This window comes from Olea europaea, unplaced genomic scaffold (genome assembly GCF_002742605.1).
Source record: "Olea europaea var. sylvestris unplaced genomic scaffold, O_europaea_v1 scaffold599, whole genome shotgun sequence".
In the NCBI taxonomy this organism is placed as follows: Eukaryota; Viridiplantae; Streptophyta; class Magnoliopsida; order Lamiales; family Oleaceae; genus Olea; species Olea europaea.
The window spans coordinates 1-25,665 of NW_019264334.1; the positions used below are offsets into that span (position 1 = coordinate 1).

Sequence of the window (25,665 nt, forward strand, 5' to 3'; positions counted from 1 at the left end):
ACTTTATCTACAAATTCCAAGAGGCCTTTTCTCAAACAATTTTTGAGCAATACATTGAACACTCTAATTTCTGGCCTACAACTCGAAAGTATAATTTCATTGAAAATTTTATTCGCTTCTAATGTCCAAGAGTTGTTATCAAGAAAGTGTAAAATATTGAATTTGGTTGGTACCCTAGAGCCTGCATTTGTGAAAACAATGTCATGGTACTATCAATATCCCCTTCTTTGCACAACTCACATATTGCTTCATTATATGAATCACGAGAAAGCTCCCTTCCAATACTGTAAATATTATTTGCATGCTCAGAAATTAAGCTGTGATTGTAATTTAAAGAAAACATAATTGATTTTGAGCCATGTTTTTTTACTCTGTTTTATTGTATATACGAAAATTTTACAATCTTGAAATTTGACTTGTAATTAAGGAATTTGAAAACAACTCTCCACACTGTGCGGAGAGTTTTTTTCTCTCTGTATTCTGTGGAGAGCTGGTTTGTCATCTCTCCGCACTGTGTGGAGAGTTTTTTTTTTAGTTCGCACTGTGCAAAGAGTTTGTCAACTCTCCACACATGGTTCAACTATCTCTACACTGTGCGGAGATTTTTTTTCTCTCCACACTTTTTTTACTCCGCACATGGTTCAACTCTCTACGTACTGTGTGGAGAGTTGGTTTGTCAGTGCGAAGAGATTTTTTTTTACTCCACACTGTGCAAAGAGTTTGCCAACTCTCTCCATACTGTGCGGAGAGGTTTTTTTTCTCTCCCCAACCTCTCCGCATTTTTTTTTACTCCGCACTTTGCGGAGAGTTTTTTTTTTCAATTTTACAATATTGAATTACACAAATTTTAGAAATATAATCTTCACATTCAATTCAATCATATCAACAATATCAAAAAATATAAAAAAATGGTTTGTATATTTCTTATTCAAACATGAAATATACAAGCATATTTTTTCTATATAACATACTACTTTGCAATTGTAAAAATAATTTATAATTACTTTTTATATCATGGAAATATTTTTAGATATTGCTTCAAAAACTTTCCAAAAAAACTAAAATTCATATATTAATAAAAATACGATAAATACAAAATTCGTGCAACGCACGTGATAGCGACTAGTAAAATGAAATAAAGGAAGTAACTTTTATAAATTTGCCCCACAGGAGTCATTTGAATTACAAGTTAGAGGCTTAACCAACCAAGTTTCTACATTAGGGTTTTCCTCTTGTACAAAGTGCAAGTTGAAACAAAAATTTGTTGTTTTCTCGTTAATGATAGTTTTTTACTTTCATGAAATGGATATATATATCAACCAATTAATATGAAACGTAGTTAATATAAGATAAGCTGCACTAATGTTCTTACATCATTTTTCAGTATATACAAATCTTTTATATACAAGTCGCCTATGTTATTCAATACACCGTAATCTACAAAAAGACCCACACTGGTAATCAAAACTGGAAATTGATCGAGCAAGTGATAGGAGTTGGGAAAATGAAGTAGTACAATAAGTTTTCAAGATTTGATGCTGGGTTTAAAGTGAAATTTTGGAAAAAGGTTTAAGTTTGATCAGGCGAAGTCATCCACACACCCAGGAGCGAATTTAGAAGTTTGAGTCAGCACGGGCAGTCATTGACCATCTACTATCAGCTACAATAAAATATTAAGAGTCCTTTGATACCCATTATTTTGCAAAAAAAAAAAAAAAATACATTTTGGAGTAGTGATTTGATAAAGAACGTGTGACTAAAAATAAAGAATAGTTTTGAGTTTACGTGCGATATTATTTTATTGAAAAATATATAGATAAAAAGAAGAAAGAAAAAATGTATTTTGAAAAAAAATAGGAATCGAATAAGGCTTAAAGTATAAATATAACAATTATTTTGTTTAAACTGAACATATATAATTTTGTTATAAGAATAAACAGAACTCATCAAATGATATTGTTGTTAAGTTTTGTATAATTCAAAGGAAAAGTGTGAATTCAAATATTTAAAATTGTTTGCATTAAAGTAGTGAAAACATAACAAATATTATTTTGTTAAATTTAGTAACACAATTCAAGAGATACCATAATGGTTAAACTTACAACAACCCTAGCTTGAGATCATGGGTTGGAATCCTCATTTGTCCCTCTTCCTATTGAATTTTGGTAAATTTATAGAATAAAAATAATGCATAACAAATCCCTTGACAAGGGATTCGAACCTGATACTTCAAGCACATTTATGCCGTCCCTCACCAACTGAGCTACAAGGATGTTTGAAAATAGAATCAATTATCAGAAATATAAAATAAAAATTCAATCTATTGTTAACAAAAAAAAAAAAAAAAATTCCAACGGATCCAGCTAGGGCGGCCGTCATAGCTGGCCACAACCTAAATCCGCCACTGCACACACCCACCTTTTTTCTGCATTGAAAAGACGTTGGGTTTGAATTAAAATTTTGAAAAGTTAGTCTATTTTATTGTATTAGTAGGATGATATGATGTTTAAGGTTTCACCATTTTACTTACGTATGGAGAAAAAGATTTATTTGTTATATATAGTGTTGATAATTAAGGTGATTCGAGTATTTGTTGCAGGTTAGTCTGAGTGGGTTTGCATTCTTGTTCTCTGAGCTCGTTCAGTATAATCAGACTCAGGTGGACAACATAGCGGAATTGGAAAGAAGGTTTGATAATTTCCGAATTCCACACTGGTTAAATTATTGTAATGTGTAGATCATGGTGAAATGAATTTAGTTGGAGAAGGCCTCTCAGTGATCATGATATGTCTGATGATCTGATGGGTTGAGGTTTAAAAATCACAAAATAAAGTGGCTTGTCGTATTGGAATGGGAAAAGAAAGTTTTTGGCTAGAACCCACTGATTCACTGAATGGAGCTACATGGAAGTACTCAGTGTCTTCTCTCTGGAAAATTGTACTTGGGGATGATAAGTATTTTACACAATACTGATCTGATTTGAAATGTTGAATGTTGGTTGTCAGAAAGAGATAGAAACTGTGATAAAACTCTAAAATTTGTTCTCGGCAAATATGATCTTGCCAGAAGTTATTGCTGTTGAAAGTTTACAATGAGATTTTTCTTGGATTTTTCTGAATAATTAACTTGACAGGCTTTTATTGCAACCAGTTTATTTTAAAATATGGCTTAGATGTATAATACTTGATGTAGGACAGTAAGCAAAAACTATCAAATCGAAAAATCGATCCGAACCCGCATTTTAGAAACAGTCGATTTGGTGCCATGTAGCCCCGTTAACGAAATTTTTTGAAAATTCATCCAAATATGTAAAATTCAATAGTTTTGTGACTTTGGGTATTTTTTTCAATTTTTAATTTTCTATTACATATATATATTATTATTACCCAATAATCCTAATTTTTTTTGTTATTATTGTTTTTGTCAAATTTTAATCTTTGTCTTGTGTCCAGGGCCTCAAAAACTTGTGTAATTATTATGTTTAGTTGCTGCATACTTTTTTTTAATGGAATTTGATTTATTTTTGTGCAATATTTTTATGATGATTTAAGGTAACAGAAGGGAGACGTGACTTTTGGGAATTTTCTCCTTTACGCATAGCACAATATAGAAGGTCTTGTTTGGAAAGGTTCGCAAGTACTAACTCTTAATAGGTTTTTTTCCCCTTTCTTTCCAAATACATTATAATTTAAATAGTAGTAGAACCCTATTGAGTGGATAAAATTTCTTTCTTGGTACAATGCTAAAATTATGCTGTGGGCCACTAAGTAAGAGAAAGAAAGGAGGATCTACTAACATGAACCAACATTTAGCCCCGTTTGTTTCTCATTCTTTTTTCATTAAAATGAAAAATATGATCATTATCAATCACATCAAGCAATCAAATTTGAATTTCTATCTCTTGTGTGGGATTCATAACGACTATATTTTTCACTCTCATTCTCATAAAAATGGGAAACAAACAAGCCTTATTATCCAAAAGATTTTTTTCTTCAATTAAGCGTGATAGTAACATTTAAATGATTCACTTCCCAAAATATGACCTACTTAGAACGATTGAAAAAATTGGCACACGCACAAACATACACTAGACACATATAACAATGTCTTCTTCTTCAATTGGCTTTTTTATGATAATGAAACAACCTTTTGACTGAAATATTTGATAATTCAGTGGTCGAAATTCATTGCCTAATCAGAACAATTTACCATGTTGGGAAATCAGTACTCATTGTGATCTAATAGTTCAGTCTTTAGATTTTATTTTCAGATCTCTCTCGTAGCATATCCCATAAAAAAGTGGAAAAAGCCTAACGAAAATGGCAATATAGAAACATTAAAAAAGCCCAAAAAAGAGAGAGAGAATACCATAATTGTTAATTATTTCTCTATACGGTCAGAATCCTATAGGCTTTGATCTCTCTACTTCATGAAATTGTCATTTTAGTGTGACGTAGACATTTAGCACTGAAATACAGAGTCCTTGTATTAATATATTTTCCTTAAAACGTAAAATCCTAAATGGTGTTGTTTTAGGCTTCAAGTCTTAAAAGATGAACCTGAAAATAAATTTATGAGTTCAAACAAACTGTTGAGGCTATATATGAAAATTTAATGATCTTTCTACAAAAGATTTCAATTAAGTGTCTTTCAATTGCATGGCTGTAGATTTTTACATCTATATTGTAATTTTATACTATTCAGCATCATTAAATTACCCCAAACCCTAGAAAAGATTTCAATCTTATATATACTTTTGCTAAAATATTAGTCTCTGGCATCATTTTTTATTTCTTTAATTAACTATGTTATCATTTTCTGTAATGTTTATGATCTAAATAAAAAGCATTAAAAATTCGCCTTGTTTAGATAACCCTGATTTTCGTAAATTCACCCAGAACCCTTTCAAAAAACGGGATTATATAGCTCAATGCTCCCTCAAACATTTAAGTAACAGTTGATGGGGTGGTGTTTATAATAACATAGGCAGCTCACAAAATTCTCTTAGTAATAGGTGGAACTGAAGTGACATCACCGATACTAAAATGGTGGTGAGTCAACACCTCCTTGTCCACAGTGGTATTTAGCGTTCCCGCTATTCCGTCGGGCATGTGTAACCTGAAAAATAAGGGCGGGGCTTTCTTCCTCGTTTTACCTTCGGCGTGATAATCAGTATATGGTATTATGAAAAATAAGGAGGGAATTCAGATGGCTAAAAAAAATTCTATCCCCCATACCTTTGTCACCTTCGAGGGTTTTGTAGACACCGGAAGCCGATGAATGTCGCACGGTCGTGGTGCTACGTGTCCCATGTTGGCTTTCTCATTACCCCCACATTGTAACTGGGGGGCCTTTAACTTTCCGGCTGGTGGTTATACCCGTGGTAACCGTCATGGAACCTTGTCAATTCATCAAAGATCTTATGATTATGCATTAGGGTGGTCACGTAGGTAATTACATGCCGGTCGACGATATCGCGTAGAGGTAGAGCGTCCCTGGGGGTCGATGGCCACGCATAGAGGTAAAGAGCCCATAGGGGGGTCGATGGCCTCGCGTAGAGGTGGAGCGTCCCTAGGGGTGTCGATGGCCTCGCTTAGAGGTAGAGAGCCCATGGGAGGTCGATGGCCTCGAGTAGAGGTAGAGCCCCCAGGGGGTCGATGGCCTCGTATAGAGGTAGCACGCCCCCGGGGAGTCGATGGTTTTGCGTCAGCATGTAATGTCTTACCTTGCTCATTATCGCAGGCGATTGTCTATGTCATCCAATATCACTAGTCCCCTTACTTTATTCCTTTTCTCGAAAAATTTTATTTTATTTTTTTTTTGTTGTCAAAATGTTTCTGTCTTCCCGCTTGCGTTGTGTCGACCCTCAGGCGTGGTGTCTGATGGTTAAGGGCCTTAGTCAATTTTTTAACCTCTAAGGCTCTTCGCCTAGCCGCGTGAGCTATATCGACCTTCAAGAGATGGATTTAGTTGTTAAGGTTATAAGCCAATTTTTCGGTTTCTAAGGCTCTCCGCCTAGCCGAGTGGGCTATGTCGATCGTCGGGAGAGGGGTCTAGCGGTTAAGGTCCTTAGTCAATTTTTTTGGCTTCTAAGGCTCTCCGCCTAGTCGCGTGGGCTATGTCGGTCGTTGGAAGAGAGGTCTAGCGATTAAGGACGTTAGTCAATTTTTTTGGCTTCTAAGGCTCTCCGCCTAGCTGTGTGGGCTATGTCGACCGTTGAGAGAGGGGTCTAGCGGTTAAGGACCTTAGCCAATTTTTTGACTTCTAAGGTTCTCCACCTAGCCGCGTGGGCTATGTCGACCGTCGAGAGAGAGATCTAGCGGTTAAAGGCCTTAACCAATTTTTTTGTTTCTAAGACTCTTCACCTAGCCACGTGGGCTATGTCGACTGTCGGGAGAGAGGTCTGGCGGTTAAGGGCCTTAGCCAATTTTTTGGCTTCTAAAGCTTTCCACCTAGCCGCGTGGGCTGTGTCGATCGTCGAAAGAGGGGTCAGCGGTTAAGGTCTTTAGCCACTTTTTTTACTTCTAAGGCTCTCCGCCTAGCCGCATAGGCTATGTTGACCGTATGCCTCCGTGGAGTAAGTAGTTCAGATATAGCAATGTAAAGCCCCGCTTGTAGAGCTGCCCATTGACGATGGTAAATGAGATTGCTCAAACCCTCAACCTCTTTGCTTCGAAAGCGTTTTTGGCACCTCATCCTCCATGAGATATTTGATCAGTAGATCCATTCAGCTTTCTTCGTACTTAATGTTCTTCATCTCGGCACAGCATTGAATGCTAGGTTGTCGTAGGACTTGTACGTTCACTGCCTGTGGTAGATTTCTCGGGTTTGTCGATGCAAGCCTTACCAATGCGCCTGCCGGCTCATTATTTTTTCATGGGACCTTAGTCATCTTAAAGCTTGGGAATTCCTTTTGTAAATCCCTTGCTTTTATCAGATATGTCGCCATCTTTCCGTCTTTTGCTTCAAACTCTCCCAACACATGTCCAACTATTAACTGCAAGTCACTGCAAACCTCTACTGAAGACACCCCTGCCTAGCCGCCAGACCTAGGCTTGTGATCACTGCCTCATATTCAGCATCGTCATTGGTAGCGGGAAACTCGAAGCGAGTGAATATTCAAATTCTTCAGAGTCCAGTCCAATCATTATGATCCCAACTTTCGATCCCTCTGCATTCGAAGAACCGTCCACAAAAGTTTTCCAATCCATTTTTTGCCCTTCTAGTGGTTCTAGTGGGATGGTGAGCTCGGCAATGAAATTCGCTAGAGCCTGCATTGTGATGGCCCTCCTGGACCTAAATTCGATGTCAAACTCACTCAATTCGATCACCCATTTCAACAGCTTCCCGGATGTCTCTGGTTGATGTAAGATTGTGACGATCAACGCGAGTATTTTTTGTGTAATTTACTAGAATTAGAAAGTTATAGTTAATAATTTAATATGTAAGTATGTCATTTCATCTATTATGCTGCACAGAGGAGACTGAAGAGGACGTGTTTTGCAATTTTTGCTATCTTCTACCGAGCCGAGTCCGAGTATGGTGACTGGTGACTCTTTCTCCCCTTTTTTTTTTGGTTTCATTTTTGTTTAATTTCGTTGGCTACTTGAGTTGTTGATGTTGAGTGATGAATGTTAGATTGTTCATTATGTTATGATTATTGACTTATTGTTTTGAGAATTTATGTTTACAAAATTATGTTTGCGAATTGTGATTTATGATAAGTAATTTACGATTTATGAATTACGATTATTGATTTGTGAATTTATGTTTATGAAATTATGTTTGTGAATTGTGATTTATGATAAGTAATTTATGTTTTAATAAGGAATGATTATTGATTTGGGAATTTATGTTTACGAAATTATGTTTGCGAATTGTGATTTATGATAAGTAATTTATGTTTTAATAAGGAATGATTATTGATTTGGGAATTTATGTTTACGAAATTATGTTTGCGAATTGTGATTTATGATAAGTAATTTATGTTATGAATCTTATGATTATTGATTTGGGAATTTATATTTAGGAAATTAGAATAATGTAAAAATATTAATTATAAAGATGTTGGCTGCTCAATTCAACCCTTGTACTTAATTATATAGGTTAGTGGGCTACAAATAAAATTTTTTTTTTAAGTGGGCTAGCCTACTGAATTTATTTGTTAGTGGGCTAATGTGGCTGAATAATTAGAATTCAAACCCAATTTTTTTTTTTTTGGTTGTATCTGGCCTGGAAGACAGTGGGCTGCAGCCAAGTGCAGCCCACTACTAAATCCGCCCCTGGGCCCTGGTAAAGGGGTTTTACCCATTTCTTTACTATTTTCAATAATAATATAATCACCATTATTTACCACTAGTTTATGGTAATTAAATAAGGGCAAATTATAAAAAAATATGAAAAAATTGCTTTTCCAATAACGTTAGATAAAGTTTTTTAATTTGTAAACAAAGTCAGCTATATCTAACTTCTAATAAAAAGGGGAAGGAAGGTCTACTATTCATACAATAGTAAATGAATCCAATTTTACTATGCATAATGTCATTTTTTATTTTTCTATTTTGTTTATGTCAAACAAATGTTCTTCCACACATCATCCCACTAGCATTAAAAAAATAATTATGTCAAACAAATGATCTTTCACACATCATACTGATAGCATTAAAAAAATAATAATAACTTTAGTAAATATAAACTGTCATGAGCAAAAAAAAAAAAATCTTCGCACGTGAGCTTTAAAAAAATAATAAAAATAAACTCTCCGCACAGTGCGTAGAGATGACAAACCATGTGTGGAGTAAAAAATGAAGAAAAAACTCTCTGCATAGTGCGGAGAGATGGCAAACCATGTGTGGAGAGTTCGCAGCGAAGTAAAAAAAAATCTCCGCACAGTGCAGAGAGATGACAAATATCATGGCAAAACTCTTCGTACGGTGCAAAGAGATGATATTCTGTGCGGACTGTTCATACAGTGCAAAGTAAAAAAAAAAAAAAAAAAAAAAAAAAAAACTTCGCACAGTACGGAGAGTTGGCAAACTCCCCATATAATGTGAAGTTTAAAAAAATAATAATAAAAATAAAAAATTCTCCCTACAGTGACTGTCACGTGCGTTGCACGAAGTATATTTTTATTAGTGCATGAATTTTAGTTTTTTGAAAATTTTTTGAAGCAATAAAAATATTTCCATGATATAAGAAAATAATTGCAAATTATTTTTACAATTGCATAACAATATTGTGTTGTCTAGAAAAAATATACTTGTATATTTCATACTTGAATAAGAAATATACGAGATTGTACAAATTATTTTGCTTTTATTATTTGATAGTGTTGATATGATTGAGTTAAATGTGAAGATTATATTTCTAAATTTTGTATAATTCAATATTGAAAAATTGAAGATTGAGCACCATATTCATATGCATTTATATTTTGTGCTTCCTATATTTTAATATTTATTTTATACTTATGTTGAAAAAATAAAAATCTGAAAAAAAATTTAAATTTGGTTTGGTAAGTGAATGTACGGTGTTCTGCGTTCTCGGTATTTGTAAGTGCAAAAGTCGGTATATAAAAATACAGTAAGCTGCAAATATAGTAGGCATCATATACAGTAAGTTGTAAATACGGTAGGCAGCATATACTATAAGTTACAAATACGGTAAGGTGAAAATACGGTAAGTTTTTTGCAAATACAACAGGCTGCAAATACGGTAAATTATAAATGCGGTAGGCAGCATATACAGTAAGTTGTTTGCAAATACGGTAGGCAGCATATATGATAAGCTTCCTGTAAATACGGTAAACGACATATATGGATTTATAATTTGTTATAAATGTATAAAATTTATTTAATATTGAATTTCTTAATTATTAAATGTTGTAATTCAATATTATTTCCTTTTTTATAATTGTATTTTTGAGAATTTAAAAAAAAAAGTGATTATGAAATTGCTAATTTTTAAAAAAAAATTTGTTGAAGATAAAAATGATTTTTTATGTTATTTGTAAAAAAAAATTATTGTAATTTTATTAGCGTAATAAGAAGATTTACTATGCATTTTTATTTTTCACATTTTGTGAAGAATTTTGTTTATGGTGATTGAAAAATATTCTTCCACACACACATCATGCCAACAACATTAAAAATATAATAATAATTTTGATATATTTAATTTCATGAGACAAAAAAAAGTCTCTGTAAAGTGCGGAGAGATGACAAACTATCTCTCTACACAGTGTGAAGAGAAAAATAAAAACTCTCAGGACTTTATCTACAAATTCCAAGAGGCCTTTTCTCAAACAATTTTTGAGCAATACATTGAACACTCTAATTTCTGGCCTACAACTTGAAAGTATAATTTCATTGAAAATTTTATTCGCTTCTAATGTCCAAGAGTTGTTATCAAGAAAGTGTAAAATATTGAATTTGGTTGGTACCCTAGAGCCTGCATTTGTGAAAACAATGTCATGGTACTATCAATATCCCATTCTTTGCACAACTCACATATTGCTTCATTATATGAATCACGAGAAAGCTCCCTTCCAATACTGTAAATATTATTTGCATGCTCAGAAATTAAGCTGTGATTGTAATTTAAAGAAAACATAATTGATTTTGAGCCATGTTTTTTTACTCTGTTTTATTGTATATACGAAAATTTTACAATCTTGAAATTTGACTTGTAATTAAGGAATTTGAAAACAACTCTCCACACTGTGCGGAGAGTTTTTTTCTCTCTGTATTCTGTGGAGAGCTGGTTTGTCATCTCTCCGCACTGTGTGGAGAGTTTTTTTTTTATTTCGCACTGTGCAAAGAGTTTGTCAACTCTCCACACATAGTTCAACTATCTCTACACTGTGCGGAGATTTTTTTTCTCTCCACACTTTTTTTTACTCCGCACATGGTTCAACTCTCTACGTACTGTGCGGATAGTTGGTTTGTCAGTGCGAAGAGATTTTTTTTTACTCCACACTGTGCAAAGAGTTTGCCAACTCTCTCCATACTGTGCGGAGAGGTTTTTTTCTCTCCCCAACCTCTCCGCATTTTTTTTTTACTCCGCACTTTGCGGAGAGTTTTTTTTTTCAATTTTACAATATTGAATTACACAAATTTTAGAAATATAATCTTCACATTCAATTCAATCATATCAACAATATCAAAAAATATAAAAAAATGGTTTGTATATTTCTTATTCAAACATGAAATATACAAGCATATTTTTTCTATATAACATACTACTTTGCAATTGTAAAAATAATTTATAATTACTTTTTATATCATGGAAATATTTTTAGATATTGCTTCAAAAACTTTCCAAAAAAACTAAAATTCATATATTAATAAAAATACGATAAATACAAAATTCGTGCAACGCACGTGATAGCGACTAGTAAAATGAAATAAAGGAAGTAACTTTTATAAATTTGCCCCACAGGAGTCATTTGAATTACAAGTTAGAGGCTTAACCAACCAAGTTTCTACATTAGGGTTTTCCTCTTGTACAAAGTGCAAGTTGAAACAAAAATTTGTTGTTTTCTCGTTAATGATAGTTTTTTACTTTCATGAAATGGATATATATATCAACCAATTAATATGACACGTAGTTAATATAAGATAAGCTGCACTAATGTTCTTACATCATTTTTCAGTATATACAAATCTTTTATATACAAGTCGCCTATGTTATTCAATACACCGTAATCTACAAAAAGACCCACACTGGTAATCAAAACTGGAAATTGATCGAGCAAGTGATAGGAGTTGGGAAAATGAAGTAGTACAATAACGTTTTTGATCGATCGCTCAGCAAAGGCAAACAAGTGGTACTTTATTCTTCAAATCCAATCAGATTTTTTTTTTTTTTTTTTTTTTGTTTTCAAGATTTGATGCTGGGTTTAAAGTGAAATTTTGGAAAAAGGTTTAAGTTTGATCAGGCGAAGTCATCCACACACCCAGGAGCGAATTTAGAAGTTTGAGTCAGCACGGGCAGTCATTGACCATCTACTATCAGCTACAATAAAATATTAAGAGTCCTTTGATACCCATTATTTTGCAAAAAAAAAAAAAAAATACATTTTGGAGTAGTGATTTGATAAAGAACGTGTGACTAAAAATAAAGAATAGTTTTGAGTTTACGTGCGATATTATTTTATTGAAAAATATATAGATAAAAAGAAGAAAGAAAAAATGTATTTTGAAAAAAAATAGGAATCAAATAAGGCTTAAAGTATAAATATAACAATTATTTTGTTTAAACTGAACATATATAATTTTGTTATAAGAATAAACAGAACTCATCAAATGATATTGTTGTTAAGTTTTGTATAATTCAAAGGAAAAGTGTGAATTCAAATATTTAAAATTGTTTGCATTAAAGTAGTGAAAACATAACAAATATTATTTTGTTAAATTTAGTAACACAATTCAAGAGATACCATAATGGTTAAACTTACAACAACCCTAGCTTGAGATCATGGGTTGGAATCCTCATTTGTCCCTCTTCCTATTGAATTTTGGTAAATTTATAGAATAAAAATAATGCATAACAAATCCCTTGACAAGGGATTCGAACCTGATACTTCAAGCACATTTATGCCGTCCCTCACCAACTGAGCTACAAGGATGTTTGAAAATAGAATCAATTATCAGAAATATAAAATAAAAATTCAATCTATTGTTAACAAAAAAAAAAAAAAATTCCAACGGATCCAGCTAGGGCGGCCGTCATAGCTGGCCACAACCTAAATCCGCCACTGCACACACCCACCTTTTTTCTGCATTGAAAAGACGTTGGGTTTGAATTAAAATTTTGAAAAGTTAGTCTATTTTATTGTATTAGTAGGATGATATGATGTTTAAGGTTTCACCATTTTACTTACGTATGGAGAAAAAGATTTATTTGTTATATATAGTGTTGATAATTAAGGTGATTCGAGTATTTGTTGCAGGTTAGTCTGAGTGGGTTTGCATTCTTGTTCTCTGAGCTCGTTCAGTATAATCAGACTCAGGTGGACAACATAGCGGAATTGGAAAGAAGGTTTGATAATTTCCGAATTCCACACTGGTTAAATTATTGTAATGTGTAGATCATGGTGAAATGAATTTAGTTGGAGAAGGCCTCTCAGTGATCATGATATGTCTGATGATCTGATGAGTTGAGGTTTAAAAATCACAAAATAAAGTGGCTTGTCGTATTGGAATGGGAAAAGAAAGTTTTTGGCTAGAACCCACTGATTCACTGAATGGAGCTACATGGAAGTACTCAGTGTCTTCTCTCTGGAAAATTGTACTTGGGGATGATAAGTATTTTACACAATACTGATCTGATTTGAAATGTTGAATGTTGGTTGTCAGAAAGAGATAGAAACTGTGATAAAACTCTAAAATTTGTTCTCGGCAAATATGATCTTGCCAGAAGTTATTGCTGTTGAAAGTTTACAATGAGATTTTCTTGGATTTTTCTGAATAATTAACTTGACAGGCTTTTATTGCAACCAGTTTATTTTAAAATATGGCTTAGATGTATGATACTTGATGTAGGACAGTAAGCAAAAACTGTCAAACCAAAAAAATCGATCCGAACCTGCATTTTAGAAACAATCGATTTGGTGCCACATAGACCCGTCAACGAAATTTTTTGAAAATTCATCCAAATATGTAAATTCGATTGTTTTGTGACTTTGGGTATTTTTTTCAATTTTTAATTTTCTATTACATATATATATTATTATTACCCAATAATCCTAATTTTTTTTGTTATTATTGTTTTTGTCAAATTTTAATCTTTGTCTTGTGTCCAGGGCCTCAAAAACTTGTGTAATTATTATGTTTAGTTGCTGCATACTTTTTTTTAATGGAATTTGATTTATTTTTGTGCAATATTTTTATGATGATTTAAGGTAACAGAAGGGAGACGTGACTTTTGGGAATTTTCTCCTTTACGCATAGCACAATATAGAAGGTCTTGTTTGGAAAGGTTCGCAAGTACTAACTCTTAATAGGTTTTTTTCCCCTTTCTTTCCAAATACATTATAATTTCAATAGTAGTAGAACCCTATTGAGTGGATAAAATTTCTTTGTTGGTACAATGCTAAAATTATGCTGTGGGCCACTGAGTAAGAGAAAGAAAGGAGGATCTATTAACATGAACCAACATTTAGCCCCGTTTGTTTCTCATTCTTTTTTCATTAAAATGAAAAATATGATCATTATCAATCACATCAAGCAATCAAATTTGAATTTCTATCTCTTGTGTGGGATTCATAACGATTATATTTTTCACTCTCATTCTCATAAAAATGGGAAACAAACGAGCCTTATTATCCAAAAGATTTTTTTCTTCAATTAAGCGTGATAGTAACATTTAAATGATTCACTTCCCAAAATATGACCTACTTAGAACGATTGAAAAAATTGGCACACGCACAAACATACACTAGACACATATAACAATGTCTTCTTCTTCAATTGGCTTTTTTATGATAATGAAACAACCTTTTGACTGAAATATTTGATAATTCAGTGGTCGAAATTCATTGCCTAATCAGAACAATTTACCATGTTGGGAAGTCAGTACTCATTGTGATCTAATAGTTCAGTCTTTAGATTTTATTTTCAGATATCCCTCGTAGCATATCCCATAAAAAAGTGGAAAAAGCCTAACGAAAACAGCAATATAGAAACATTAAAAAAGCCCAAAAAGGAGAGAGAGAATACCATAATTGTTAATTATTTCTCTATACAGTCAGAATCCTATAGGCTTTGATCTCTCTACTTCATGAAATTGTCATTTTAGTGTGACGTAGACATTTAGCACTGAAATACAGAGTCCTTGTATTAATATATTTTCCTTAAAACGTAAAGTCCTAAATGGTGTTGTTTTAGGCTTCAAGTCTTAAAAGATGAACCTGAAAATAAATTTATGAGTTCAAACAAACTGTTGAGGCTATATATGAAAATTTAGAGTGTGTTTGATTACATTTATTTTTCATGGAAAATATTAGTTTTCCATCCAAATTTTCACTTGGAGTATTTGATTGTTATTTTTTTCCATGGAAAACATTTTCTAACTTTTGAAAATATGCCTAATTTTCCTTGTTTTTAAGGAAAATATTTTCCTTGGGTAGGGATGGCTTTCATTTTCCACAAAAGATGGAAAATATTTTTTTTCTAGGTAATATTTTCTATGTCAATCAAACACACTCTTAATGATCTTTGCACAAAAGATTTCAAATAAGTGTCTTTCAATTGCATGGCTGTAGATTTTTACATCTATATTGTAATTTTATACTATTCAGCATCATTAAATTACCCCAAACCCTAGAAAAGATTTCAATCTTATATATACTTTTGCTAAAATATTAGTCTCTGGCATCATTTTTTATTTCTTTAATTAACTATGTTATCATTTTCTGTAATGTTTATGATCTAAATAAAAAGCATTAAAAATTCGCCTTGTTTAGATAACCCTGATTTTCGTAAATTCACCCAGAACCCTTTCAAAAAACGTGATTATATAGCTCAATGCTCCCTCAAACATTTAAGTAACAGTTGATGGGGTGGTGTTTATAATAACATAGGCAGCTCACAAAATTCTCTTAGTAATATAGGTGGAACTGAAGTGACATCACCGATACTAAAATGGTGGTGAGTCAACACCTCCTTGTCCACAGTGGTATTTAGCGTTCCCGCTACTCCGTCGGGCATGTGTAACCTAAAAAATAAGGGCGGGGCTTTATTCCTCGTTTTACCTTCGGCGTGATAATCAGTATATGGTATTATGAAAAATAAGGAGGGAATTCAGATGGCTAAAAAAAATTCTGTCCCCCATACCTTTGTCACCTTCGAGGGTTTTGTAGACACCGGAAGCCGATGAATGTCGCACGGTCGTGGTGCTACGTGTCCCACGTTGGCTTTCTCATTACCCCCACATTGTAACTGGGGGGCCTTTAACTTTCCGGCTGGTGGTTATACCCGTGGTAACCGTCATGGAACCTTGTCAATTCATCAAAGATCTTATGATTATGCATTAGGGTGGTCACGTAGGTAATTACATGCCGGTCGACGATATCGCGTAGAGGTAGAGCGTCCCTGGGGGTCGATGGCCACGCATAGAGGTAAAGAGCCCATAGGGGGGTCGATGGCCTCGCGTAGAGGTGGAGCGTCCCTAGGGGTGTCGATGGCCTCGCTTAGAGGTAGAGAGCCCATGGGAGGTCGATGGCCTCGAGTAGAGGTAGAGCCCCCAGGGGGTCGATGGCCTCGTATAGAGGTAGCACGCCCCCGGGGAGTCGATGGTTTTGCGTCAGCATGTAATGTCTTACCTTGCTCATTATCGCAGGCGATTGTCTATGTCATCCAATATCACTAGTCCCCTTACCCCTTGTCGATGTTTTTCGGCAAGGGGTAGTATATTCCTTTTCTCGAAAAATTTTATTTTATTTTATTTTTGTTGTCGAAGTGTTTCTGTCTTCCCGCTTGTGTTGTGTCGACCCTCAGGCGTGGTGTCTGATGGTTAAGGGTCTTAGTCAATTTTTTAACCTCTAAGGCTCTTCGCCTAGCCGCGTGGGCTATATCGACCTTCAAGAGATGGATCTAGTTGTTAAGGTTATAAGCCAATTTTTCGGTTTCTAAGGCTCTCCGCCTAGCCGAGTGGGCTATGTCGATCGTCGGGAGAGGGGTCTAGCGGTTAAGGTCCTTAGTCAATTTTTTTGGCTTCTAAGGCTCTCCGCCTAGTCGCGTGGGCTATGTCGGTCGTTGGAAGAGAGGTCTAGCGATTAAGGACGTTAGTCAATTTTTTGGCTTCTAAGGCTCTCCGCCTAGCTGTGTGGGCTATGTCGACCGTTGAGAGAGGGGTCTAGCGGTTAAGGACCTTAGCCAATTTTTTGACTTTTAAGGTTCTCCACCTAGCCGCGTGGGCTATGTCGACCGTCGAGAGAGAGATCTAGCGGTTAAAGGTCTTAACCAATTTTTTTGTTTCTAAGACTCTTCACCTAGCCACGTGGGCTATGTCGACTGTCGGGAGAGAGGTCTGGCGGTTAAGGGCCTTAGCCAATTTTTTGGCTTCTAAAGCTTTCCACCTAGCCGCGTGGGCTGTGTCGATCGTCGAAAGAGGGGTCAGCGGTTAAGGTCTTTAGCCACTTTTTTTACTTCTAAGGCTCTCCGCCTAGCCGCATAGGCTATGTTGACCGTATGCCTCCGTGGAGTAAGTAGTTCAGATATAGCAATGTAAAGCCCCGCTTGTAGAGCTGCCCATTGACGATGGTAAATGAGATTGCTCAAACCCTCAACCTCTTTGCTTCGAAAGCGTTTTTGGCACCTCATCCTCCGTGAGATATTTGATCAGTAGATCCATTCAGCTTTCTTCGTACTTAATGTTCTTCATCTCGGCACAGCATTGAATGCTAGGTTGTCGTAGGACTTGTACGTTCACTGCCTGTGGTAGATTTCTCGGGTTTGTCGATGCAAGCCTTACCAATGCGCCTGCCGGCTCATTATTTTTTCATGGGACCTTAGTCATCTTAAAGCTTGGGAATTCCTTTTGTAAATCCCTTGCTTTTATCAGATATGTCGCCATCTTTCCGTCTTTTGCTTCAAACTCTCCCAACACATGTCCAACTATTAACTGCAAGTCACTGCAAACCTCTACTGAAGACACCCCTGCCTAGCCGCCAGACCTAGGCTTGTGATCACTGCCTCATATTCAGCATCGTCATTGTTAGCGGGAAACTCGAAGCGAGTGAATATTCAAATTCTTCAGAGTCCAGTCCAATCATTATGATCCCAACTTTCGATCCCTCTGCATTCGAAGAACCGTCCACAACTTCAAACTCTCCCAACACATGTCCAACTATTAACTGCAAGTCACTGCAAACCTCTACTGAAGACACCCCTGCCTAGCCGCCAGACCTAGGCTTGTGATCACTGCCTCATATTCAGCATCGTCATTGGTAGCGGGAAACTCGAAGCAAGTGAATATTCAAATTCTTCAGAGTCCAGTCCAATCATTATGATCCCAACTTTCGATCCCTCTGCATTCGAAGAACCGTCCACAAAAGTTTTCCAATCCATTTTTTGCCCTTCTAGTGGTTCTAGTGGGATGGTGAGCTCGGCAATGAAATTCGCTAGAGCCTGCATTGTGATGGCCCTCCTGGACTTAAATTCGATGTCAAACTCACTCAATTCGATCACCCATTTCAACAGCTTCCCGGATGTCTCTGGTTGATGTAAGATTGTGACGATCAACGCGAGTATTTTTTGTGTAATTTACTAGAATTAGAAAGTTATAGTTAATAATTTAATATGTAAGTATGTCATTTCATCTATTATGCTGCACAGAGGAGACTGAAGAGGACGTGTTTTGCAATTTTTGCTATCTTCTACCGAGCCGAGTCCGAGTATGGTGACTGGTGACTCTTTCTCCCCTTTTTTTTTTGGTTTCATTTTTGTTTAATTTCGTTGGCTACTTGAGTTGTTGATGTTGAGTGATGAATGTTAGATTGTTCATTATGTTATGATTATTGACTTATTGTTTTGAGAATTTATGTTTACAAAATTATGTTTGCGAATTGTGATTTATGATAAGTAATTTACGATTTATGAATTACGATTATTTATTTCTAAATTCGATGTCAAACTCACTCAATTCGATCACCCATTTCAACAGCTTCCCGGATGTCTCTGGTTGATGTAAGATTGTGACGATCAACGCGAGTACCAGTTGCTTAGTGAGGCTATATCTTGTCTCTGCGCCTTTTAGAACTAGGCTTACGTAGTAGACTGATTTTTATACCTTTGGGAATTCTTTCACTAGTACTGCGCTGACTACCCGGGGTGAAACCGCTAGGTAGAGACACTGTATATCCCCTGGGCACGGGCTGGTCAAAATTGGAGGTTGCTGTAGTGACTGCTTCAAGGATTCCAGCAATTCTTTGTACTCTTATGTCCACTCTAAATTAGTAGGGCCCCCTATGGCTTTGAAAAAATGGTAACATTTATTCGCCGTCGAACTTATAAAATGGTTAAGGGCCTCTATTCATCCTATCAGCAGCTGGACCTCCTTCTTGCTAGTGGGGGCTCTTCATTCCTAGTATTGCCTGTATTTTGTCGAGGTTCACCTCAATACCTCTCTGGGTGATCATGAAGCCTAGGAACTTCTCACCAGCTGTACCAAAAACATATTTCTTCGGGGTTGAACTTTAAGTTATTCTGTCGGGCTACGTCAAACACTTTTTGTAGACAGGCCACGTGGTTGTTGGCCCTGACACTTTTTACCACCATATCGTCGACGTAGGCCTTTATGATATTCCTAATCAACTCCCGGAAGACCTTATTCACCATCCTTTGGTAAGTTGCCCCACGTTTTTTAGACCGAATGGCATGGCCGTATAACAGTAGGTCCCAAAATCCGTGATAAATGACATTTTCTCCTGGTCAAACTCGACCATAGAGATTTGATGATATCTCAAGAACGCGTCCAAGAAGCTAAGCCTTTCATAACCTGATGTGGCGTCGACCAGGTGGTCTATCCAAGGGAGCGGGTATGAGTCCTTTGGGCATGCCTTATTTAGCCCGATGTAATCCACGCACATGCGTCATTTCCCATTTGACCTCTTCACTAGCACGATGTTGGCCAACCATTCGGGGTATTGCACCTCTCGGATGAAACCAGCTTGTACTAGCTTTTCCACCTTCGCTTTAGCTACTCCTTGCTTTTCAGGGACGAGGTTCCTTTTCTTCTGCTTCACTGGTTTGGCTCCTAATAGGACACTGAGGCGATGATGTGTGATCGCTGGACTGATTCCAGTGATGTCGCCTGGACTCCATGTGAAAATGTCCAAGTTATCTATCAGGCATTTCACCAACTTTTCCTTTTCGTCGAATTTCAGACCGGGCTCGATGTTGAACTCGTGTCCTTCTGATACGGAGATCTTTTCAATCAAGTCAAGTGGTTCGATCCGTCCTATTGGACGCTCGACATCTAACATCATGATCGGTGGTGCTTCTCTGGCCGATACACTGTCGACATAACATCTCTTGAACACTTGTTTATCCCCTCGCATGTACCCGACTCCCTACTAGTAGGGAATTTCATGACCAGATGATAGATTGAAGGGATGGCCCCGACTACATTCAGAGTGGCCAACCGTAGATTGCATTGTAGGCTGTGGGGGATTTTGACAACTAAAAAGCTCGCCACAATAACCACAGTGGTTGGATATGTGCCTAGCATGATTGGAAGCTCCATAGTCCCTTCTAAAATTACCGTGGCCCCTCCAAAGCCCTGTAGGGTGTGGTTCGGCTGAATCTGGCCAAATATTCTTGCAAAAAACTCGTCCTTCTCCTAGACGACCTGCATCAAGCCAATAGTTGTCTTTCTTTTCCTCTTGCTACTGAGGAAGTAGGCCACAAAGCTCCTGGAGAGTTCATCAAATGTTCGGATAGACTGGGAGACTAATGTCGCCACCCAGTCTCTAGCTTCCTTCCTAAGGACCAAGTAAGGACCAGCACATCACTGCATCGGGTACTACATAGAGTCTCATTAAATCAACGAAAGTCCGGAGGTGGTCAAGCTAATCCGTGACCCCGTCGTAAGCTTCTATCGTAGGTTGCTTGAAGCCCTCGGGTAGATGGACCGCCATAATTTCAGGTGCGTACGAGTCTTCTTCCAAATCCATCTGCCTACGCTTGTCCTTTCTCCTGGATAATGCATTATCTATCTTTTACATCATGATCTCCTTTATCCTTCGCTACAGAACTACCATGGGTGATGAAGGCCGCATGACTATCATCCTCAAAGCCCCTGAGCCTACTGTCACCGGTTGGATGACAGGTGGGGCTTCTACGTGTGTCCCCTGGGGTGGCGGCACGGTCTCCGCCGAGTGCAATGGCGGGAGGGTGGCTCTCTGCATTTAATTCTGCAAAAAAAGTCATCATCACTGCGAACTGTGTCTCTAGGACGCTGATTTGGCTTGTGTCACATACTGTGATGGCGACGGTGGGTCGGAGCCCCTTGTGACTGACTCTGACTCCGTCTTCGCCGCAGCCACCCTTAAGCGTGTGTCTCTTCTTGTTCGTCTTCTTAACATAACTTTTGTGTTCAGTGGAAGAACTTCCCACAGATGACGCCAATGAAATGGTGGTGAGTCAACACCTCCTTATCCACCAAGTGGTATTTAGCGTTCCCGCTATTTCGTCGTGCATGTGTAACCTAAAAAATGAGGGCGGGACTTTCTCTCCCGTTTTACCGCCCGCATGATAATCAGTATATGGTATTAGGAAAAATAAGGAAGGAATTCAAATGGCTAAGAAAAATTCTATCCCCATACCTTTGTCACCTCCGGGGGTTTTATAGACACCGGAAGCCGGTGAATGTAACACAGTCGTGGTGCTATGTGTCCCACGTTGGCTTTTCCATGACCCCCCCGTTCTAACTGGGGGGCCTTTAACTTTCCGACTGGTGGTTGTGCCTGTGGTAACCGCCATGGAACATTGTCAATTCATCAAAGATCTTATGGCTAAGTATTAAGGTGGTCACGTAGGTAATTCCATGCCGGTCGACGATATCGCGTAGAGGTAAGCGCCCCTGGGGATTGATGGCCACGCGTAAAGGTAAAGAGCCCATAGGGGGGTCGATGGCCTCGCGTAGAGATAGAGCGTCCCTGAGGGGGTCGATGACCTCGCGTAGAGGTAGAGCCCCCCGGGGGGGTCGATGGCCACGCGTAGAGATAGAGCGCCCTGAGGGGTCGATGATCTCAAGTAGAGGTAAAGCGCCCCCCAAGGGGTCGATGATCTCACGTAGAGGTAGAGAGCCCATGGGGGTCGATGGCCTCGTGTAGAGGTAGAGCTCCTCCAGGGGGTCGATGGCCACGAGTAGGGGTAGAGAGCCGGTGGGAGGTCGATGGCCTCGCATAGAAGTAGAGTGCCCCCGAGGGATCGATGGCCTCGCGTAGAGGTAGAGCGCCTCCGAGGAATCAATGGCGTTGCGTCAGGTGCGGAGCCAGCACCCGGCGAGGGGGCGCGGCCGCGCGTGCTGGCTCCGCCAGAATCTTCAGAACCGTCAGTAGGCGTAGCAAATTGCAGAGCTGCAGATCCGGCTGGAGCGGAGAGGAAGATTACAGACAAAAGGAGAAGACGACCCCGTTTCTTCTTCTTCTTGTTTTGGTCTGGGCAATTGGGTTGTATTGCTGAAGCCTGAGGTGAATGAGCTAATTGTTGGCCATTGGGCCAATTTTTGTTTAGCCCAAATACCGAATTCTCATATGTAATTGGAATTGGCCCAAACTATACTTGCTGAAACCAATTTTTTGCTAAGGCAGTCAAGAAAGAATCCAAATTCCCCCAATTCCCAATTCGTGAAAGAAAGCCAAAACCTTTTCCTCCCTTCTCCACTCTCCAATCCACATGATGCACTCGGCACTCCATCTCCATTCTACAATTCCAATTTCCATTCGAAGTCGAAGAAGAGGCAAAGTAGGTAGGCTACAGGTAGCATAGATGACAAATTCATTAGAAATTTGATGCAATTTCAGAATCTTTGCTTTCAAAAAAATTTGTGTAAGTTATAATGTTATTAGACATCTAATCAACACATTTACACACGGCGAAGATTTATGTTAATCACCGAATTTAAATTTTACAATAGTCAACACAAAATTGTATGAAGGTATTCCATCTGTGAATATGTGATCTATCTAAAAATTTTGATTTATTTTTTGTGTAATTTACTAGAATTAGAAAGTTATAGTTAATAATTTAATATGTAAGTATGTCATTTCATCTATTATGCTGCACAGAGGAGACTGAAGAGGACGTGTTTTGCAATTTTTGCTATCTTCTACCGAGCCGAGTCCGAGTATGGTGACTGGTGACTCTTTCTCTCCTTTTTTTTTGGTTTCATTTTTGTTTAATTTCGTTGGCTACTTGAGTTGTTGATGTTGAGTGATGAATGTTAAATTGTTCATTATGTTATGATTATTGACTTATTGTTTCGAGAATTTATGTTTACAAAATTATGTTTGCGAATTGTGATTTATGATAAGTAATTTACGATTTATGAATTACGATTATTGATTTGTGAATTTATGTTTATGAAATTATGTTTGTGAATTGTGATTTATGATAAGTAATTTATGTTTTAATAAGGAATGATTATTGATTTGGGAATTTATGTTTACGAAATTATGTTTGTGAATTGTGATTTATGATAAGTAATTTATGTTATGAATCTTATGATTATTGATTTGGGAATTTATATTTAGGAAATTAGAATAATGTAAAAATATTAATTATAAAGATGTTGGCTGCTCAATTCAACCCTTGTACTTGGTACTTTTTAATTGAGAAGACGTTTTAGTTCATTTACATATTTTTTGAAGAACTTCTAATATTATGTAACTATAGTTTCATAAATGATCGGACTATTACAATCGTCGATGGTCAACTTCCGCCCTAGCTGGACTTTGACCCTGTATTCGCCCCTGCGTTGCGTCAGCATGTAATGCCTTACCTTGCTCATTATCGCAGGCAGTTGTCTATGTCATCCAATATCAGAAACCGAGGGACTTATTGTATATGCTGCAGATGGTATATGGTTTTGTTTAGTTGATGAAATGTATCCACTTTGTCTTTGTCAGTTCTGATTGATGTATTTTCGCCCCTGCGTTGCGTCAGCATGTAATGCCTTACCTTGCTCATTATTGCACGCAGTTGTCTATGTCATCCAATATCAGAAACCGAGGGACTTATTTGTATATGCTGCAGATGGTATATGGTTTTGTTTAGTTGATGAAATGTATCCACTTTGTCTTTGTCAGTTCTGATTGATGTATTATACTTTCACTTCTTAAGATTATTGTTTGTGAATCATGGAATCACCCTGGAATGAATACTCTTTTGAGTTCTTATCTGTGTGGCTCCTTGTCTTATGTTATTAGGAATTCAAGATACCTAAGACACACAAGTTTTTGTGTACCAGACAATCTTATTCTGATAAATGTCTCTTTAATTCAGCTATTCTTTTATCTAAACAATAAATGCTATTATTCATCAAGCAATCTCTTTCCATGTTATGTAATCCATCCACACACTATCATTTTGTTTACCTGATATGTTTAGTGCTGGCAAGCTACTTCTTGTGGACCTTGTATGATGAAATTTTTAAGATCATGTTATTCTGACACGGTGTGAAGCAGAGTTTTGTGAGACATGATGTACTGCCCCTTAATTTATAAATGTGCATTTTCAATCTTATAAATTTGTGAAACAGATCCCACATGATATATAACTAGTTTAGTTTTTGTATTATTTTAACATCAGGTAGCAGACTCACTTGAAAAAGGAACTGAGCATGAAGACGAGTACGTAGTGAAATTAGAGAAATCTTCTTTTACTTTTTGTTTTATTCAGTTTGTTTGGGTGGAGTAAAGGTGTGGGGTGTTGACTGCCGTCTTCAGTTCACATGCAATATTACATTTTAGATTTATTTCAATACCCAAAGATATGGGTGCCTTCAACTGCAGGGCATTTGTTGCAGGAATTGTGAGGGTACGTATTTCACTGAACTATGCTTTTTTTAGTGTTATTCGTGTCATTAGTTCTGACAGGATTACTTCATCTTGAAGGGAGTCCTGGATAATGCAGGTTTTCCAGCCGTGGTAAGTGCACATTTTGTACCTATGGAGGGGCAGCAACGACCTCGAACAACCATTTTGATAAAATTTGCTGAAGAGGTAATTCCTGAACATTTGTGCTTGAGATCAGGCATTTGTTTTATTCCTTGGCTAATGGCCTAACAGCCTAAGAGATACTGGTTTCAATATGACGATATCATCTTCATGTTGTAAGGCGAAAAGTAATGTCTGTAGTCTGACCCTGTACCCAGCTAATCAATTTGTAACCCAACCTAGTTTCAAATTCTCTCTTTAGAAAACAGACTAAAATTTCTTCCTTTTTTGTGCGATTAATTTCTTTTAGGGAATACAGAGAGAAGCAAGACTAGGTTGATACCTGCTCGTGATTTTTCTCAATAGATTTGCCTAAACTGAAATCAGAAGGTGTCTGAATGACGAGATTGCTTGTGAAACAAATCGCATGTTTCCATGTAATCCTTGTTACAGCAATTTGCATTTCGTCCAAGGCTTAATAATAATTGGTGCCCTTTTTCATGCAAGACCTGGTCTGATCAACAAGTATACTTGGAATACATTGAAAATGTTGTCAACTGAGATAGTGACTGGTGGAAAATTATAGTATCTGTGAGTTGCTAGGGGATTTACATGGTATACATGATGTTAAATTTGACCTGTGCAAATTCAATGCAGGATTATTGAATCTTTTTCTCTTCCTTTTGGGTGATCACATACTTTCAGTTGTTATTCTGCTGCTTCAGTATTGTTGAAGAAACTTCGTCCTGGCTGCAATATGCAATCAATATTCATCTTTTGGTTGTTGGTCGAAAAAAGATTATGGTATACTGGCCTATTCGCTGTTGTTTGTGGCACACAGATGACTTTAATGGTTAAGCCCCGACTCACGATTGAAAATTTTATTATTAGGTTCAATTGATTTGCTAATGATAAGTGTGTTTTTACACACTTATTTAGCACTTTTTGGGACTTTATTATTGATAAAATTGAGTAGATTTCTATTTATAATTATGTAATTG

The 25,665-nt window shown here is 36.8% G+C and overlaps 1 pseudogene; it reads left to right on the forward strand.

Moving 5' to 3' along the window:
* The first annotated feature begins 10,905 nt into the window (after positions 1 to 10,905).
* Positions 10,906 to 25,004, forward strand: LOC111389502 (annotated as a pseudogene).
* Positions 25,005 to 25,665: the final 661 nt, after the last annotated feature.